This window comes from Rhipicephalus microplus, unplaced genomic scaffold (assembly GCF_043290135.1).
Source record: "Rhipicephalus microplus isolate Deutch F79 unplaced genomic scaffold, USDA_Rmic scaffold_99, whole genome shotgun sequence".
In the NCBI taxonomy this organism is placed as follows: domain Eukaryota; kingdom Metazoa; phylum Arthropoda; class Arachnida; order Ixodida; family Ixodidae; genus Rhipicephalus; species Rhipicephalus microplus.
In genome coordinates, this window is record NW_027464671.1 from 762,501 (window position 1) to 782,500 (window position 20,000).

Sequence of the window (20,000 nt, forward strand, 5' to 3'; positions counted from 1 at the left end):
TTTCCCGGTGGTGCTGCACCCGGGCTCGCCCCGGCTGACGCAGTTTTCGCGCCGCCCCGGCTGACGCGGTTTCGTGCCGCCCCGGCAGACGCGGTTTTCGCGCCGCCCCGGCTGACGCGGTTTCGTGCCGCCCCGGCAGACGCAGTTCGGACTTAGCACTTTTCGGCTGTGCCTGGCTGGCGGCCCACTCACTCGATCGCCATGTCTGTTTGCCACAGTTTTCCCGGTGGTGCCGCACCCGGGCTCGCCCCGGCAGACGCGTTTTTTTTTTCTTTCGCCCCGGCTGACGCAGTTTTCGCGCCGCCCCGGCTGACGCGGTTTCGGGCCGCCCCGGCAGACGCAGTTCGGACTTGGCACTTTTCGGCTGTGCCTGGCTGGCGGCCCACTCACTCGATCGCCATGTCTGTTTGCCACAGTTTTCCCGGTGGTGCCGCACCCGGGCTCGCCCCGGCAGACGCGTTTTTTTTTTCTTTCGCCCCGGCTGACGCAGTTTTCGCGCCGCCCCGGCAGACGCGGTTTTCGCGCCGCCCCGGCAGACGCGGTTTTTTGCGCCGCCCCGGCTGACGCGGTTTTTTGCCGCCCCGGCTGACGCAGTTCGGACTTGGCACTTTTTGGCTGAGCCTGGCTGGCGGCCCACTCACTCGATCGCCATGTCTGTTTGCCACAGTTTTCCCGGTGGTGCCGCACCCGGGCTCGCCCCGGCTGACGCAGTTTTCGCGCCGCCCCGGCTGACGCGGTTTCGTGCCGCCCCGGCAGACGCGGTTTTTGCGCCGCCCCGGCTGACGCGGTTTTTGCCGCCCCGGCTGACGCGGTTTTTGCCGCCCCGGCTGACGCAGTTCGGACTTAGCACTTTTTGGCTGAGCCTGGCTGGTGGCCCACTCACTCGATCGCCATGTCTGTTAGCCACAGTTTTCCCGGTGGTGCCGCACCCGGGCTCGCCCCGGCTGACGCAGTTTTCGCGCCGCCCCGGCAGACGCGGTTTTCGCGCCGCCCCGGCTGACGCGGTTTTTGCCGCCCCGGCTGACGCAGTTCGGACTTAGCACTTTTTGGGCTGAGCCTGGCTGGCGGCCCACTCACTCGATCGCCATGTCTGTTTGCCACAGTCTTCCCGGTGGTGCCGCACCCGGGCTCGCCCCGGCAGACGCGTTTTTTTTTTCTTTCGCCCCGGCAGACGTGGTTCCCCCCCCCCTTTTCGCTCGCCCCGGCTGACGAGGTTTTCGCGCCGCCCCGGCTGACGCAGTTTTCGCGCCGCCCCGGCTGACGCGGTTTCGTGCCGCCCCGGCTGACGCGGTTTTCGCGCCGCCACGGCTGACGCGGTTTTTGCGTCGCCCCGGCTGACACGGTTCGGACTTTGCACTTTTCGGCTGTGCCTGGCTGGCGGCCCACTCACTCGATCGCCATGTCTGTTTGCCACAGTTTTCCCGGTGGTGCCGCACCCGGGCTTGCCCCGGCAGACGCGTTTTTTTTTTTTCTTTCGCCCCGGCTGACGCAGTTTTCGCGCCGCCCCGGCTGACGCGGTTTCGTGCCGCCCCGGCAGACGCGGTTTTTTGCGCCGCCCCGGCTGACGCGGTTTTTGCCGCCCCGGCTGACGCAGTTCGGACTTTGCACTTTTTGGCTGAGCCTGGCTGGCGGCCCACTCACTCGATCGCCATGTCTGTTTGCCACAGTTTTCCTGGTGGTGCCGCACCCGGGCTCGCCCCGGCAGACGCGTTTTTTTTTTCTTTCGCCCCGGCTGACGCAGTTTTCGCGCCGCCCCGGCTGACGCGGTTTCGTGCCGCCCCGGCAGACGCAGTTCGGACTTGGCACTTTTCGGCTGTGCCTGGCTGGCGGCCCACTCACTCGATCGCCATGTCTGTTTGCCACAGTTTTCCCGGTGGTGCCGCACCCGGGCTCGCCCCGGCAGACGCGTTTTTTTTTTCTTTCGCCCCGGCTGACGCAGTTTTCGCGCCGCCCCGGCAGACGCGGTTTTCGCGCCGCCCCGGCAGACGCGGTTTTTTGCGCCGCCCCGGCTGACGCGGTTTTTTGCCGCCCCGGCTGACGCAGTTCGGACTTGGCACTTTTTGGCTGAGCCTGGCTGGCGGCCCACTCACTCGATCGCCATGTCTGTTTGCCACAGTTTTCCCGGTGGTGCCGCACCCGGGCTCGCCCCGGCTGACGCAGTTTTCGCGCCGCCCCGGCTGACGCGGTTTCGTGCCGCCCCGGCAGACGCGGTTTTTGCGCCGCCCCGGCTGACGCGGTTTTTGCCGCCCCGGCTGACGCGGTTTTTGCCGCCCCGGCTGACGCAGTTCGGACTTAGCACTTTTTGGCTGAGCCTGGCTGGTGGCCCACTCACTCGATCGCCATGTCTGTTAGCCACAGTTTTCCCGGTGGTGCCGCACCCGGGCTCGCCCCGGCTGACGCAGTTTTCGCGCCGCCCCGGCAGACGCGGTTTTCGCGCCGCCCCGGCTGACGCGGTTTTTGCCGCCCCGGCTGACGCAGTTCGGACTTAGCACTTTTTGGGCTGAGCCTGGCTGGCGGCCCACTCACTCGATCGCCATGTCTGTTTGCCACAGTCTTCCCGGTGGTGCCGCACCCGGGCTCGCCCCGGCAGACGCGTTTTTTTTTTCTTTCGCCCCGGCAGACGTGGTTCCCCCCCCCCCTTTTCGCTCGCCCCGGCTGACGAGGTTTTCGCGCCGCCCCGGCTGACGCAGTTTTCGCGCCGCCCCGGCTGACGCGGTTTCGCGCCGCCCCGGCAGACGCGGTTTTTTGCGCCGCCCCGGCTGACGCGGTTTTTTGCCGCCCCGGCTGACGCAGTTCGGACTTGGCACTTTTTGGCTGAGCCTGGCTGGCGGCCCACTCACTCGATCGCCATGTCTGTTTGCCACAGTTTTCCCGGTGGTGCCGCACCCGGGCTCGCCCCGGCTGACGCAGTTTTCGCGCCGCCCCGGCTGACGCGGTTTCGTGCCGCCCCGGCAGACGCGGTTTTTGCGCCGCCCCGGCTGACGCGGTTTTTGCCGCCCCGGCTGACGCGGTTTTTGCCGCCCCGGCTGACGCAGTTCGGACTTAGCACTTTTTGGCTGAGCCTGGCTGGTGGCCCACTCACTCGATCGCCATGTCTGTTAGCCACAGTTTTCCCGGTGGTGCCGCACCCGGGCTCGCCCCGGCTGACGCAGTTTTCGCGCCGCCCCGGCAGACGCGGTTTTCGCGCCGCCCCGGCTGACGCGGTTTTTGCCGCCCCGGCTGACGCAGTTCGGACTTAGCACTTTTTGGGCTGAGCCTGGCTGGCGGCCCACTCACTCGATCGCCATGTCTGTTTGCCACAGTCTTCCCGGTGGTGCCGCACCCGGGCTCGCCCCGGCAGACGCGTTTTTTTTTTCTTTCGCCCCGGCAGACGTGGTTCCCCCCCCCCCCTTTTCGCTCGCCCCGGCTGACGAGGTTTTCGCGCCGCCCCGGCTGACGCAGTTTTCGCGCCGCCCCGGCTGACGCGGTTTCGTGCCGCCCCGGCTGACGCGGTTTTCGCGCCGCCCCGGCTGACGCGGTTTTTGCGTCGCCCCGGCTGACACGGTTCGGACTTTGCACTTTTCGGCTGTGCCTGGCTGGCGGCCCACTCACTCGATCGCCATGTCTGTTTGCCACAGTTTTCCCGGTGGTGCCGCACCCGGGCTTGCCCCGGCAGACGCGTTTTTTTTTTTTTCTTTCGCCCCGGCTGACGCAGTTTTCGCGCCGCCCCGGCTGACGCGGTTTCGTGCCGCCCCGGCAGACGCGGTTTTTTGCGCCGCCCCGGCTGACGCGGTTTTTGCCGCCCCGGCTGACGCAGTTCGGACTTTGCACTTTTTGGCTGAGCCTGGCTGGCGGCCCACTCACTCGATCGCCATGTCTGTTTGCCACAGTTTTCCCGGTGGTGCCGCACCCGGGCTCGCCCCGGCAGACGCGTTTTTTTTTTTCTTTCGCCCCGGCTGACGCAGTTTTCGCGCCGCCCCGGCTGACGCGGTTTCGTGCCGCCCCGGCAGACGCAGTTCGGACTTGGCACTTTTCGGCTGTGCCTGGCTGGCGGCCCACTCACTCGATCGCCATGTCTGTTTGCCACAGTTTTCCCGGTGGTGCCGCACCCGGGCTCGCCCCGGCAGACGCGTTTTTTTTTTCTTTCGCCCCGGCTGACGCAGTTTTCGCGCCGCCCCGGCAGACGCGGTTTTCGCGCCGCCCCGGCAGACGCGGTTTTTTGCGCCGCCCCGGCTGACGCGGTTTTTTGCCGCCCCGGCTGACGCAGTTCGGACTTGGCACTTTTTGGCTGAGCCTGGCTGGCGGCCCACTCACTCGATCGCCATGTCTGTTTGCCACAGTTTTCCCGGTGGTGCCGCACCCGGGCTCGCCCCGGCTGACGCAGTTTTCGCGCCGCCCCGGCTGACGCGGTTTCGTGCCGCCCCGGCAGACGCGGTTTTTGCGCCGCCCCGGCTGACGCGGTTTTTGCCGCCCCGGCTGACGCGGTTTTTGCCGCCCCGGCTGACGCAGTTCGGACTTAGCACTTTTCGGCTGAGCCTGGCTGGTGGCCCACTCACTCGATCGCCATGTCTGTTAGCCACAGTTTTCCCGGTGGTGCCGCACCCGGGCTCGCCCCGGCTGACGCAGTTTTCGCGCCGCCCCGGCAGACGCGGTTTTCGCGCCGCCCCGGCTGACGCGGTTTTTGCCGCCCCGGCTGACACGGTTCGGACTTTGCACTTTTCGGCTGTGCCTGGCTGGCGGCCCACTCACTCGATCGCCATGTCTGTTTGCCACAGTTTTCCCGGTGGTGCCGCACCCGGGCTTGCCCCGGCAGACGCGTTTTTTTTTTTTCTTTCGCCCCGGCTGACGCAGTTTTCGCGCCGCCCCGGCTGACGCGGTTTCGTGCCGCCCCGGCAGACGCGGTTTTTTGCGCCGCCCCGGCTGACGCGGTTTTTGCCGCCCCGGCTGACGCAGTTCGGACTTTGCACTTTTTGGCTGAGCCTGGCTGGCGGCCCACTCACTCGATCGCCATGTCTGTTTGCCACAGTTTTCCCGGTGGTGCCGCACCCGGGCTCGCCCCGGCAGACGCGTTTTTTTTTCCTTCGCCCCGGCAGACGTGGTTCCCCCCCCCCCCCCTCCGTCTTTCTTTTTGTTTTTTTTTTCGCCGCGGCTGAAGTGGATTTTTCGGTGCCTCGACGCCCCGGTAGTCGCGGTTTTTCCGTTTCCGCACGGCCCCGGCTGACGCTGCTCGGTCACAGTCGCCTTTTGTGGTGATTGCAGACTTCTTGAGCGCGGGTGTTTTTTTTTGTTGTTGTTGTTGTTTTATTACGCATTCGCTCCAGCAGACGCTGTTTAGACTTTTTGTTTCCTCTTTTATCCTGCGACGAGGTGACGAGGTTTATTCGGTGCCCCGCCGCCCCGGCTGAAGTGATTTTTCCTGTCCCGTGCCGCCCCGGCTGACGCGGTTGGGACTTCGCGTTTGTTCGGCCGCCACGGGTTTTGGCGCACTCGCTCGGTTGCTTGTTGTTGCCACTTGTTGCGAACCCAGGTTTCTTGAGCGAGCGCGGGCGTTTTTTCTTCCTTTCTTTCTTTGTTCTATGTGTTAGCGAATCGGCCTTTAATATTATTACGACGTGTATGTGCCGGATTGATAAGAGGGAATAGAAGTGTGGACTTGGAAAGAAGAAGATCTCTCGGCAGTTTTATCCGGTGCGGCCTCGCCATCCCAGCTTCCGTTCAATAAACCCCCGTACCCCTACTTCAGGCGTAACAGAGTGGTGGAAGGTGCTGGGTACAGTATACGTCGACGAACCACGGAGCCACAGCTGTTCGAACTTCGCCGGAGCCGTCGTATTGCCGGTCTGCCACCGACACCAACTGCCATGGCCGAGAGCGAAGGTCACGCCTTCTCAACCACACAAAGGTCAGTGCCAGCTGCACCTCGATATCACTATATGGAACCCCGCCCGTTCGCGGGAAGAGCAGGAGAAGATGTGGATGCGTGGCTGACACAGTACAAAAGGGTGAGCCGGTACAACTGCTGGGATGCCACCGACCAACTGGGAAATGTCGCGCTGTTTCTCACGGAAACAGCTCTGATGTGGTACGAAAACCACGAAGATTCCTTAACAACGTGGGATCGTTTCACTGAAGAGCTCAAGAAATGCTTCGGCGACTCTGATTCAAAAAAGAAGAGCGCGGAGCGCACGTTGGCTCAAAGAGCTCAGACTCCTGGAGAAACGTGTACCACCTACATAGAGGAGGTCCTGATGCTCTGCAAGATCATAGACCCGTACATGACTGAAGAGGACATGGTCGGCCACCTTCTGAAGGGTATAGCAGAGGACGTCTACAACTTTTTGATAGGCAGGGAAGACCTCACTTCCGTCTCCGCCGTCCAACGTCACTGCCGTACTTTTGAGAAGCTAAAGACCCGTCGTATTGCCCCGAAATTTGGTAGGCTGGCAAATGTAACAACGGTCGCCAGCGTCGACGTGAGCCCGCCCGCCGACCTTGCCGCTACTATCCGGACAATAGTGCGGGAAGAACTACAGCGACAAGACACACTGTTCCACGACACCATCCGCCATACGCCTACCTGTTCATCCTACTACCCGGCCCCGTTCGCTCCTCTGCCACCATCAGTATGTGTGACAGACGTTCGCGAAGCTAGGGCTTCGTGGCCACGCCGAGACTCATTCGCGTCTGACCAGCGGTATGACCAACGTCTTCGTCCCGGCCCCGCCCCACAGAGGCGCGCAGCTCCCGTTCAGCAATCTGCTCCACCCCGTTCGGTTAGGCGACCCTACACAGCCCAGCGCTCTCAGCAGTGGTTCGGCGAGCGACCCCTACCCATCTGCTACAACTGTGGCGTCGAAGGCCACATTGCCAGGTACTGTAACTACCGGCAGCCGCCGAGGTACGACTGGCCACCGAGATCCCACCTGTCCGACTTTGCACAAGCACCAACGTTCCCTGGAAGCGCATCTTACGAGACACCAAGGCCGCTGCGAAACCGTTCTCCAGCCTCTGACCGCAGTCTGACACCCCCGCCAGCCCCTCGCTCCAATCGGTCGCCGTCTCCTAGGCGCCGCTACCCTTCGCCGCCTCCGGAAAACTAGGCAGCGCGGCCGCTGGGGGTGAGGTCGCTGGTGATTCGCTGCAAGAAGAGATACCTCCACCGGTGCTTATGTTTAAAAACAAAGTGCAAGTTTTTGTTGATGGTGTACATACGATGGCTTTGGTGGACACTGGAGCCGCCGTGTCGATCATGAGTGCTGCGTTCAAAGCTCGTTTGGGAAGAAAGGTGACCTTTTTGTTGGAGAAAGCGATAACGTTCTGTGGCGTGGGCGGCAACTCGTTGTGTCCGATTGGTGTTTGTACCGCGGCAGTGTTACTGAGTGATCAAGTGTTTGTGACAGAATTCACGGTTCTTCCGCGGAGCACTCATGACATCATTCTAGGCATAGATTTCTTGCGAATGTGCGGAGCCACTGTAGACTGTCGAAATGGCGAAGTTATCATAAGTGACGCTGTTCCTCATGGACTTATCGAGAATTCGGGTACGGAAAGCGGTGCGCTCCGAGTCTATGAAGATACCGTTATCCCGGCCTTCTGTGCTGTGCGCGTTCCAGTAGCTTCTTCGCATATTAACGACAATAAGACCAGTTTCGATGCGCTAGTGGAGCCTTTCCATCTAAGTTGTATAAAGAAGAACACGTTGGTACCCCACAGCATAGTTTCAGTGAGTGAAGGTCGTTCAGACCTTTGGACAACGAATTATTCAAACGAACCGGTGCTGCTACCAGGAGGACTTAAGCTAGCGTCGTTTAAAGAATACTCGCCAACAACAGTAGCTGTCCTCAGTGACGTTCGACGGGATGAACAAGTGACCGCCTGCTCAGACAGTTCGAAAGTTTTACCTATGGTTGATAAGGCGCTGACTGCCGACAAGCGCAGAATGCTTGTGGACGTTTTGTTAAAGTACTTGCAAGTTTTTGATTTCTCCCAGAGTGACCATACGCCTTCCATTCCTCCATTTCGTATACGCCATAGGATAAATACACAAACAGCACAGCCAATCCGACAAAAACCGTACCGAGTATCGCCGTCCGAGCGCAAGATAATAGACAATCAAGTGCGTGAAATGCTCCAAAAGGGCATCATTCAAGAATCATCGAGCCCTTGGGCAGCTCCTGTGATCCTTGTGAAAAAGAAAGACGGTACCTGGAGATTTTGTGTCGACTATCGCCGTTTGAACTCCATCACGAAGAAAGATGTTTATCCTCTTCCACGAATTGATGACGCCTTGGACTGTCTCCATTCGGCGTCATACTTCTCGTCTATCGATTTACGTTCAGGCTACTGGCAGATTCCCATGCATCCAGCGGACAAGGAAAAGACTGCTTTCATAACTCCAGACGGACTTTATGAATTTAACGTGATGCCGTTTGGATTATGTAATGCTCCTGCCACATTCGAAAGGTTCATGGATACCATTCTGCGTGGCCTAAAATGGAACGTCTGTATGTGCTACCTAGATGACATCGTGATCTTTGGGCGCACATTTCGTGAGCACAACGAACGCGTGGACATTGTTCTGGAATGCATTAGAAACGCTGGCCTTGTTCTTAATTCGAAGAAGTGTCATTTCGGCGAGCGACAAACCTTAGTACTTGGGCACCTTGTGAACAAAGATGGGATCAGGCCTGACCCGAGCAAGACAGCAGCTGTGAAAGCGTGCAAACCACCTCGCTCAACGAAAGAGCTTCGCAGCTTCCTAGGCCTGTGCTCGTACTTTCGCCGATTTATTCCCGCATTCGCCGACGTTGCCTTCCCCTTGACCAGTCTGCTACGTCAAGGTACTAGCTTTGAATGGACACATGACTGTGAGACGTCTTTCAACCAACTCAAGTTCTTACTCACATCGCAGCCCATTCTCCGACACTTCGACCCTTCGGCGCCGACCGAAGTTCATACTGACGCCAGTGGCATTGGCATAGGTGCAGTTCTAGTACAACGACACAGTGGAAAGGAACATGTCATTGCGTATGCCAGCAGAACTTTAAGTAAACCAGAACGGAATTACACAGTGACTGAGCAAGAATGTTTGGCACTCGTCTTCGCTGTACAGCGATTCCGTTCATACCTGTACGGTCGTCCCTTCCAAGTGGTCACAGACCATCATTCCTTGTGCTGGCTTGTAAGCCTCCGAGACCCATCTGGCCGCCTGGCACGCTGGGCCCTCCGCTTGCAAGAGTATGACTTCACGGTGTCATACAAGAGTGGCAGGAAGCACGCTGACGCTGACTGCCTTTCGCGGATGCCGCTTACTACAACACTTTGCGATGCCGACAATTTCGATCACCTAATTGCGTCAGTGACTCCAGTATTCCCGGACAAGACCACCTTTGAAAATGAACAGCGGAAGGATGTCAGCTTGGAGCCATTATTTGCTGAAGCACGAGCGTCCACTTTGGCCGGACGCTTTTGCGTTCGTGAAGGATTACTTTACAAGAGGACCTTCTCGGCCACGGGTTCCCGCTTCTTGCTGGTGGTGCCGCACACACTCCGTTCCTCCATTCTGCGCGCCATGCACGACGACGCAACTTCGGGTCACCTGGGAATGACGCGAACACTCCTTCGTACACAGGAGCGATTTTACTGGCCACGCATGCGCCAGTCAGTTGAGCAGTACGTGGCCAGTTGCACTCAATGCCAGACGCACAAATCAGTCACGACTGCTCCGGCTGGACTTCTACAGCCTGTGACGCCTCCCAGCACTCCCTTTGAGCAAGTTGGCATTGACCTCGTGGGCCCTTTTCCACGCTCGGCAAAAGGCAACCGTTGGATTGTAGTGTGCGCCGATTACCTGACCCGCTACTGCGAAACGGCCGCCCTGCCATCTGCGACTGCTGGCGAAGTATCCTCCTTTCTCCTGCACTCTATCATACTGCGCCACGGACCTCCTCGCGTCATAATAAGCGACCGCGGCCGTCAGTTTACGGCAGACGTTGTTGAGGAACTGCTCCGTATGTGTGGCTCGGAACTTCGTCATTCGACACCTTACCATCCACAGACGAATGGCCTTACTGAACGAACGAACCGGACACTGGTGAATATGCTTTCAATGTACGTGGCGTCCAATCACAAGAACTGGGACGACGTCTTACCGTTCATCACGTATGCCTTCAACACTGCCCAACACGAAACCACCGGCCACAGCCCTTTCTTCCTTCTTTACGTTCGACCCCCTCGTTATACCCTGGACACTATCTTTTCGTTTTATGACAATGACGATCCTTCATTAGCTGAAACACTATGCCTTGCAGAAGAAACTCGGCGTCTTGCCCGCCTGCGTACTATAGCATCGCAAGACCGCTCAAAGCTCCGCTACGACAGCAAGCACCGCCACGTCACATATGAACCGGGAGACCTTGTAATGGTGTGGAAGCCTATCCGCAAGCGTGGCTTGTCCACAAAACTTCTCGCCCACTACACTGGCCCATTCGTTGTCCTTGAGCGCCTCAGTGCAGTAGATTATAAAATAGCACGACTGACAGCTAGTGGGAGACGATCAACCAAGACCGAGGTTACCCATGTGGCTCGCCTCAAAGCTTTTAGACTGCGGGACGATGCATGAAACGCGCGGTGCGCTTCGTCTGCGAAGGGGGAAATATTACGACGTGTATGTGCCGGATTGATAAGAGGGAATAGAAGTGTGGACTTGGAAAGAAGAAGATCTCTCGGCAGTTTTATCCGGTGCGGCCTCGCCATCCCAGCTTCCGTTCAATAAACCCCCGTACCCCTACTTCAGGCGTAACAATATCACACGAGGACTCACAACCAACAATTTTCAGTTTGAAGTGTAAATAATCTGCAGGTGTTGACGTAACTGACTTGCCCCGTACCCTTGAGTACATCCATGAAGTTCTCGTAGTACTACTAAATCGCATTATTCCAAGTGGAGAAATTCCCATAAATTTGCAAACCTCTACACGAAACTCGGTGCGCGTGATAAAGTTGAAAATTATCGTCCGATATCAAATGTGCCTTCTATAACACAAATTCTAGGAAAAAAAAAAAAAACACTTGTTCGCCGTTTTCTGCGCCGTGACTGGCAGCACTCTGGCGAAGCGAAACGGGGTCGATTCGAGCACGATATCGGCGTCTTTCGACGTGCTCGCCGGCGACCGTCGCACGAGTACGTCGCACGAGCGCGTCTGCCGGGGCGCCGTTTGCGAAGCCGACGCAAAAGTGGGAACCGCCGCTCGGATGATCGCCGCTTTCGGCAGAGTGAGTGTTGGCACTCCGGGGAAGCGAAACAGCGTGAATGCGCCCACGAAATCGGCGTATTTTGAAGTGACCGCCGGCGACCGTCGCACGAGTACGGTAAACCGCGTCAGCCGGGGCGTAGTTCGGGACGCCGACGAAAAAGTGGGAAGCGCAACTCGGATCTTCGCCGTTTTTGCAGGAGTGAGTGGCGGCCCTCCTGCGAGACCAAGAAGCATCGATTCGTGCACGAATTCGGCGCCTTTCGACGTGATCGCCGGCGACCGTCGCTCGAGTAGGGCAAACCGCGTCTGCCGGGGCGGGCTTCGGGACGCCGATGCGAAAGTGGGAAACGCTGCTCGGATGTTCGCCGTTTTTGGCCGAGTGAGTGCTGGCACTCGGGCGAAGCCAAACGGGGCCGATTACGGCACGATATCGGCGTCTTTCGACGTGCCCGCCGGCGACCGTCGCACGAGTACGGTAAACCGCGTCAGCCCGGGCGGAGTTCGGGACGCCGATGCGAAAGTGGAGAACGCCGCTCGGATCTTCGCCGTTTTTGGAGGAGTGAGTGGCGGCACTCCGGAGAAGCCAAGGAGCGCCAATTAGCGCACGATATCGGCGTCTTTCGACGCGCTCGCCGGCGACCGTCGCACGAGTAGGGCAAACCGCGTCTGCCGGGGCGGGGTTTACGACGCCGACGCAAAAGTGGGAACCGCCGCTCGGATGTTGGCCGTTTTTGGCAGAGTGAGTGCTGGCACTCCGGCGACGCGAAAGAGCGCGAATGCGCCCACGAAAGTGGCGTATTTGGACGTGCTTGACGGCGACCGCTGCAGGAGTACGAAAAACCACGTCAGCCGGGGCGAGCGACCCACGGCGGTCTGGGTGCTTATCGCTGCTATTATAGGGGCACCCCGGCAGACGCAGAAAAAAAAAAAAAATTTTTTTTCGACCTTCTTTTTTGCTGGTCGAGCTCGGGTAACCCAGGTCGCAATGGGAGCCGCGCACGAAAGCGGCGTCGCGAGACGCGTTCGCGGTCGCTAGTCGCACGAGCTCGGCAACCGCGTCAGCCGGCGCGGAGTTCGGGATGCCGACGGCTAAGTGGGTACCGCTGCTCGGATGTTCGCCGTTTTTGGCCGAGTGAGTGCTGGCACTCCGGTGAAGCCAAGGAGCGCCAATTCGTGCACGATATCGGCGTCTTTCGACGTGCCCGCCGGCCACCGCCGCACGAGTACGGCAAACCGCGTCTGCCGGGGCGGGGTTTGCGACGCGTACGCAATAGTGGGAACCGTCGCTCGGATGTTCGTCGTCTTTGGCCGAGCGAGTGCTGGCACTCCGGCGAAGCGAAACGGGGCCGATTCGGGCACGATATCGGCGTATTTCGACGTGCTCGCCGGCGACCGTCGCACGAGTACGGCAAAGCGCGTCTGCCGGGGCGAGGTTTGCGACGCCGACGAAAAAGTGGGAAGCGCCGCTCGGATCTTCGCCGTTTTTGCAGGAGTGAGTGGCGGCCCTCCTGCGAGACCAAGAAGCATCGACTCGCGCACGATATCGGTGTCTTTCGACGTGCCCGCCGGCCACCGCCGCACGAGTACGGCAAACCGCGTATGCCGGGGCGGGGTTGGCGACGCCGACGCAAAAGTGGGAACCGCCACTAGGATGTTCGCCGTTTTTGGCAGAGTGAGTGCTGGCACTCCGGCGAAGCGAAAGAGCGCGAATGCGCCCACGAAAGTGGCGTGTTTGGACGTGCTTGACGACGACCACCGCAGGAAAACGAAAAACCACGTCAGCCGGGGCGAGCGACCCATGGCGGTCTGGGTGCTTATCGCTGCTATTATAGGGGCACCCCGGCAGACGCAAAAAAAAAAAATTTTTTTTTCGACATTCTTTTTTGCTCGTCGACCTCGGGTGACCCAGGTCGCAGTGGGAGCCGCGCACGAAAGCGGCGTCGCGAGACGGCTTCGCGGTCGCTAGTCGCACGAGCTCGGCAACCGCGTCTGCCGGGGCGGAGTTCGGGACGCCGACGGCTAAGTGGGAACCGCCGCTCGGATGTTCGCCGTTTGTGGCCGAGTGAGTGCTGGCACTCCGGCGAAGCCAAACGGGGCCGATTCCGGCACGATATCGGCGTCTTTCTACGTGCTCGCCGGCGACCGTCGCACGAGTACGGCAAAGTGCGTCTGCCGGGGCGGGGTTTGCGACGCGTACGCAATAGTGAGAACCGTCGCTCGGATGTTCGTCGTCTTTCGCCGAGCCAGTGCTGGCACTCCGGCGAAGCCGAACGGAGCCGATTCGGGCACGATATCGGCGTCTTTCCACGTGCTCGCCGGCGACCGTCGCACGAGTACGGTAAACCGCGTCAGCCGGGGCGGAGTTCGGGACGCCGATGCGAAAGTGGGAAGCGCCGCTCGGATCTTCGCCGTTTTTGGAGGAGTCAGTGGCGGCACTCCGGTGAAGCCAAGGTGCGCCAATTCGCGCACGATATCGGCGTCTTTCGACGTGCCCGCCGGCCACCGTCGCACGAGTACGGCAAACCTCGTCTGCCGGGGCGGGGTTTGCGACGCCGACGCAAAAGTGGGAACCGCCGCTCGGATGTTCGCCGTTTTTGGCAGAGTGAGTGCTGGCACTCCGGCGAAGCGAAAGAGCGTGAATGCGCCCACGAAAGTAGCGTATTTGGACGTGCTTGACGGCGACCGCCGCAGGAGTACGAAAAACCACGTCAGCCGGGGCGAGCGACCCACGGCGGTCTGGGTGCTTATCGCTGCTATTATAGGGGCACCCCGGCAGACGCAGAAAGAAAAAAAAAATGGGGACATGGCGTGCGTCACCGTGCGGCTTCGCAGCGTTGCCGAAGTCGCCGAGCCCTTCGACTGAGCCGAACGGCGGACAGGGAACGTTGGTCGGCCGTTCTAACCTGTCGGTGCCACGCCGAGACGTCGTTAAGGAAAACCGCGTCGTGGGCCTCTACGACGCCGTCGATTCGTTGTACGTTTGGTGTCCAGCGTGTCGGCGGCGAGTAGCGGACACGTCGTTCACGACTTCGGTCTTTCGCAGTCGACGCGAACTTGCGGAGAGTCGTGGTGCCTCACGTTTTCGGCAGAAACCGCGGCGGAATTTTCCCGTGCGTGCGCGCACGACCTCGGTGCTGTGCCGTCAGCGTAGTGTTGCACAAACTCGTGGCCTACCCAAGGTGCGGTACGTTTGCGGCCGTATCCTCGGTGGCAATTTCGTGAGTAGGGTCGCAAATTCTACGACCTCGGCGGGTTTGAGAGCGACGTAGACTTGTGGCACGCTCAACGTGCCACACGTTTCGGGGCACACCCGCGGTGAAATTTTCTCGAGTACGCTCGTATTAGTGCCCAAGGAGGTCTGGGTACTTATCGCTGCTATTATGTGGGGGTTCTCGTGAGCGGCGTACGCGAAAGCGACCGGGTGTCTGATATGCGGCGGGCTTCGGCCTCGTCAAGCGTGTCCTCGGGTCTGCTCCAGGGGAATCCACGGCAGTCGTCTGCAGCCTCATCCGCTTGATGCGTTAGGGGCTGGTTGTCGGACGGTGCCGTTTTACCACGATATCGAGGTGTGTTCCGTGTCGTCCTCGGGCGATTCAGATGCGAAAGCGCCGAAGACGCGGGCGTGACCCGTCGTCTGGCGGCTTTGCGGTCTCGGCTCCGTTGCTAGTTCCGGCCGGTCCACCGACAGTGCAGCGGGCTTGGGCAACCCGCACGGCGCGACCGAGTCGATGCAACGAAAAAGAGCGAGCATGAACGTGCTTCTTGCCGCACGGCTCCCACTCGTCTTTCGGGAAGGTTGTGCCGTAGCGAGCTCGAACGCCGTCATCTCGGAGTGCAAAATAAGCGTGTTGGGGCGCCTGAAGGTGGCCTCCGCCGCACACAGACTGCGTCCGGCCCGCCGAAGGCGAGGACGGACGCGCAGTCGAACGATTACCTGGTTGATCCTGCCAGTAATCATATGCTTGTCTCAAAGATTAAGCCATGCATGTCTAAGTACATGCCGAAATAAGGCGAAACCGCGAATGGCTCATTAAATCAGTTATGGTTCCTTAGATCGTTTCTTCCTACTTGGATAACTGTGGCAATTCTAGAGCTAATACATGCAGTGAGCCTGGAGCCCTTTGGGTAACGGGTGCTTTTATTAGACCAAGATCGATCGGGTTTCGGCCCGTATTGTGTGGTGACTCTGGATAACTTTGTGCTGATCGCATGGCCACGAGCCGGCGACGTTTCTTTCAAGTGTCTGCCTTATCAACTTTCGATGGTAGGTTACTTGCTTACCATGGTTGTTACGGGTAACGGAGAATCAGGGTTCGATTCCGGAGAGGGAGCCTGAGAAACGGCTACCACATCCAAGGAAGGCAGCAGGCGCGCAAATTACCCACTCCCGGCACGGGGAGGTAGTGACGAAAAATAACAATACGGGACTCTTTTGAGGCCCCGTAATTGAAATGAGTACACTCTAAATCCTTTAACGAGGATCAATTGGAGGGCAAGTCTGGTGCCAGCAGCCGCGGTAATTCCAGCTCCAATAGCGTATACTAAAGCTGCTGCGGTTAAAAAGCTCGTAGTTGGATCTCAGTTCCAGACGAGTAGTGCATCTACCCGATGCGACGGCTCGGACTGAACATCATGCCGGTTCTTTCTTGGTGCACTTCATTGTGTGCCTCGAGATGGCCGGTGCTTTTACTTTGAAAAAATTAGAGTGCTCAACGCAGGCGAGTCGCCTGAATAAACTTGCATGGAATAATAGAACAAGACCTCGTTTCTGTTCTGTTGGTTTTTGGAATACGAGGTAATGATTAAGAGGGACGGACGGGGGCATTCGTATTGCGGCGCTAGAGGTGAAATTCTTGGACCGTCGCAAGACGAACTACTGCGAAAGCATTTGCCAAGAATGTTTTCATTGATCAAGAACGAAAGTCAGAGGTTCGAAGGCGATCAGATACCGCCCTAGTTCTGACCATAAACGATGCCAACCAGCGATCCGCCTGAGTTACTCAAATGACTCGGCGGGCAGCTTCCGGGAAACCAAAGTATTTGGGTTCCGGGGGAAGTATGGTTGCAAAGCTGAAACTTAAAGGAATTGACGGAAGGGCACCACCAGGAGTGGAGCCTGCGGCTTAATTTGACTCAACACGGGAAAACTTACCCGGCCCGGACACTGGGAGGATTGACAGATTGAGAGCTCTTTCTTGATTCGGTGGATGGTGGTGCATGGCCGTTCTTAGTTGGTGGAGCGATTTGTCTGGTTAATTCCGATAACGAACGAGACTCTAGCCTATTAAATAGGTGCGGGGTTCCCAGCACCTTACAACCTTCTTAGAGGGACAAGCGGCTCCTAGCCGCACGAAACAGAGCAATAACAGGTCTGTGATGCCCTTAGATGTCCGGGGCCGCACGCGCGCTACACTGAAGGAAGCAGCGTGTCTTTATCCCTGTCTGAAAAGACTGGGTAACCCGTGGAACTTCTTTCGTGATTGGGATAGGGGCTTGCAATTGTTCCCCTTGAACGAGGAATTCCCAGTAAGCGCGAGTCATAAGCTCGCGTTGATTACGTCCCTGCCCTTTGTACACACCGCCCGTCGCTACTACCGATTGAATGATTTAGTGAGGTCTTCGGACCGATGTCCGGCGCGGCCTTTCGGTTGCGCCGGTCTGTTGGAAAGATGACCAAACTTGATCATTTAGAGGAAGTAAAAGTCGTAACAAGGTTTCCGTAGGTGAACCTGCGGAAGGATCATTAACGGATTGTGAAGGGTGAGCGCCTCGGCTGCGTCTGCGCCCGACACTTTCTGCCGCTGACCCCGTTTGGACGCGGGGTCGGCTTTTCCCCACGGGGCTGCCTGAATGTGGAGCGGCACCCCGTGACAAATTGTTGCGCCCAGCGGACGCCAACACCGCGACCTTGGACGGTCGGCCAGGTGGCGGACGCGGGTACAAACGGCGCAACGCACTCATAGGTCGGCTTTCGACCCGCCACTGCACCGTGGCTCGAAGCGCTCGAAATGCGCGACCCGACCGCTGCGGGACCGCCTAGTACTGTAAACAGGAGCGGCGGAGCGCGAACGGCGAGTCGTGGTTACGTCGGTAGAAGGCGAGGCTGCGCGTTCCCGAAACGCCAGCCGAGTGCCCTCCCGACCGTTCGAGCGTGCAAGAACGAGACCCGACAATCGCGCGGCGACTGCCAAGTACGAGAGGAACGGCACAAGCGTCGGCGGTCGGTCAAGGAACTGGCGATGTGACGGGTCCGCTGTGCACCAGTGCATACCGTCCCGCCGTCCGCGGCAAGCGCCTCCGCGTCCTCGGGTGACGGAGGCTGCCGGTCGGTTCTTGCAGGCGAGGGATCTCGCTGGCACCGGTTCGCGTTGACGCGCGGCCGGTCATGGCACGGCGATGCGACGGCCGAGGTGCGCAGTACTCGATGGAGGAACCGCACGCTCCGATGACCGTCCCGCCCTCCGCGGCGTATGCGTACCGACCGTAATGGTTGCAGCAGCGCCGGCCGGCTTTTGAATTCGCCACACGAAACACGGTGCGAGATCGCGGTTAGGGGAGCGTCGACGTTGCCAGGCGTTTTGCTTGCTGCCGAGGGAAAGGCGGCACGGCCACGTCGCGCTCGTCGCGATTAGCGGGTCTGCGCGCTTTGGGAAGGTGCCGCAACGACTTGCCGAAAGAGGAAGCACGGAAGAACGAGGGACTTGGACGTCCCGACAATTGAACGCACTTGCGGCCAGGCCCTTGCTGGCTTCGTTCTTCCGCCTCGAGTAGGCTCGTACGCGGCTCCGGCGCCGAAAGTGGTCCTTGGCACCGACTTCGGTGGACGTGGGAAGTGCCGCGCAAGTACGGCGCGCCTGGCTCCACCTGTTGGCTAAAGTAAGCAGCCGGATCGGCATTTTGGTGTGCGGTGGCAAACCGTGGATGCGAAAAAAGCTTGTGCGATTTCGTGGAACAAAAAGCGGGGGTCCCCCTTTTTATGCGGAGGAGACCGACCCGCCCGCCGTGGTGAACCGCGACGCCACGGTAAAAACGGGAGAGGCTTGTCGATGGGACCGTGCATCCCGCGCTCCACGGAGGCCGGGAGGCGGCCGCCCGAGGAAATGTGTAGCCGTCGAGGCCCGCATCTGCGTGCACTCTTATCCAAATGGGTGTACCGCAGGCATTTTCTGGTTAGGCGGGCCAATGAGAGCGAGCACACAACGATACCTACGGGTCCGGCTTGGAGAACCGGCTTCGACGCCTCCCGAGTATTTATAGAGGGGTGGACCACGAAAGCACTCGCAAGTAGCGGAAGCGAAACGCCGTCCGAAACACACCGTTTGCTCGATTTGCGGCAGCCGAAAAAGGCGCGGCAGAGTTTTGGAGTCCAAGCGTGCGCTGAAAAGCGCCCTTCTTGGCCACTGTTTGGCCGAGTGCCAGAAACGTTTGGTTTTGACTGTACGGAATTGAACAAACACTTTTTCACGACTCTAAGCGGTGGATCACTCGGTTCTCGGGTCGATGAAGAACGCAGCCAGCTGCGAGACTTGGTGTGAATTGCAGGACACACTGAGCACTGATTCTTTGAACGCACATTGCGGCCTTGGGTCTTCCCTTGGCTTCGTCTGTCTGAGGGTCGGATCACATATCAAGAGAGCCTTCGGCGCACAAGGGAACGTGAGCCGTCGACTCGTTTTGACCGCGTCGGCAACACGGACAGCACGCTGAACACCTCACAGCGAGCGCCAACAGCGGCCACTCAAGGGCGAGACGGTGGCGACCGTCGTGCCAGAGCCCAACCGAAACGGGGGCGACCGACTGCATTGAGGATGTGGCACCTCGTTGAGACCGCCGCAGGACTTCGAGTCGGAAGGAAGCCTGCAGGGAAAGTGCGGTCGAGGTTGCGTACTCCTCTCTGCGACCGGGCGCGCAAGAGCTGCGAGAGCCACGGACGCGCAACTTTAACGCACGGTAAACACGAGGAGCGAAAGCCGGCCAGCAAAGCTTCTCCAGCCGTGCGCAAAGTGCGCGAGATCGCAGCCTTGCGTTGCGCTTGTTGCCCTCGAAGTAAGCAGGGTGTCCCGTAGACCGGGCGCTCGAACACGCTGCGGGGCCGTGCCTCCTCCAGGCTTTGCCGCGCGAACAGGGAACGTTCGCGCGCAAAGCGCAGGGAGGTGAGGAGGCTGCGCCCGACGTTTGCGGTTCGCTGCGTACGCGGTTGATGCGGAGAGCACGGCGCGACGACTTGCCGCGAAACGGAAAAAGTCTCCCGCACGAGTTGGCGAAACGTTGGCGAAGCTTAAGGCGTTCTCGTCGTAGTCCGCCGTCGGTCTAAGTGCTTCGCAGTTCCCGTCCCGTTCAAAAAACTGGGCCACTCCAGTTGGGGCGGGGGCGACGCTACACGAGACGATGCCTCTCGCCAGGCTGCGTGGCTGCCCTTGCGGCGGCGGCGACTGGCCTCGGCGGTGTTTGGGCTTTCGACACGGTCGTTTATCACGCAACTGCTCGGACGACGCACGCGCGCAGCGGAATGCCGCTTGCCAGCCTTGTGAAGATGTGACCCTGTACAGGGTTGCGGGCGCACTTGGTAGGGCGTCGTACTCGGTTCGCGATGGGTTTACGAACGTGTCCCGTCACTTCCACGTCACACCGGTTGTGCGCCGCACGCGTGCAGCGGGGAAGCCGATTGCCAGCCTTGTGAAGAAGTGGCCCTGTACAGGGTTGCGGGCGCACTTGGTAGGGCGAGCGCACGCGGTCGTGCAGGAAGTTGATGGAAGCGAATGTATC

At 59.6% G+C, this 20,000-nt stretch overlaps 1 long non-coding RNA gene and 2 other non-coding genes across 3 annotated transcripts in view; 2 read left to right on the forward strand and 1 right to left on the reverse strand.

Annotated features, from left to right (window-relative positions):
* Positions 1-20,000, reverse strand: part of LOC142790308 (uncharacterized) — a 158,260-nt gene that overhangs the window by 135,292 nt on the left and 2,968 nt on the right. The gene's annotated exons all lie outside the window — the stretch shown is intronic.
* On the forward strand, positions 15,166-16,980 carry LOC142790326 (small subunit ribosomal RNA). The gene has a single exon (XR_012889437.1). It is a non-coding gene; the product is annotated as a small subunit ribosomal RNA (ribosomal RNA).
* Positions 18,700-18,852, forward strand: LOC142790409 (5.8S ribosomal RNA). The gene has a single exon (XR_012889499.1). It is a non-coding gene; the product is annotated as a 5.8S ribosomal RNA (ribosomal RNA).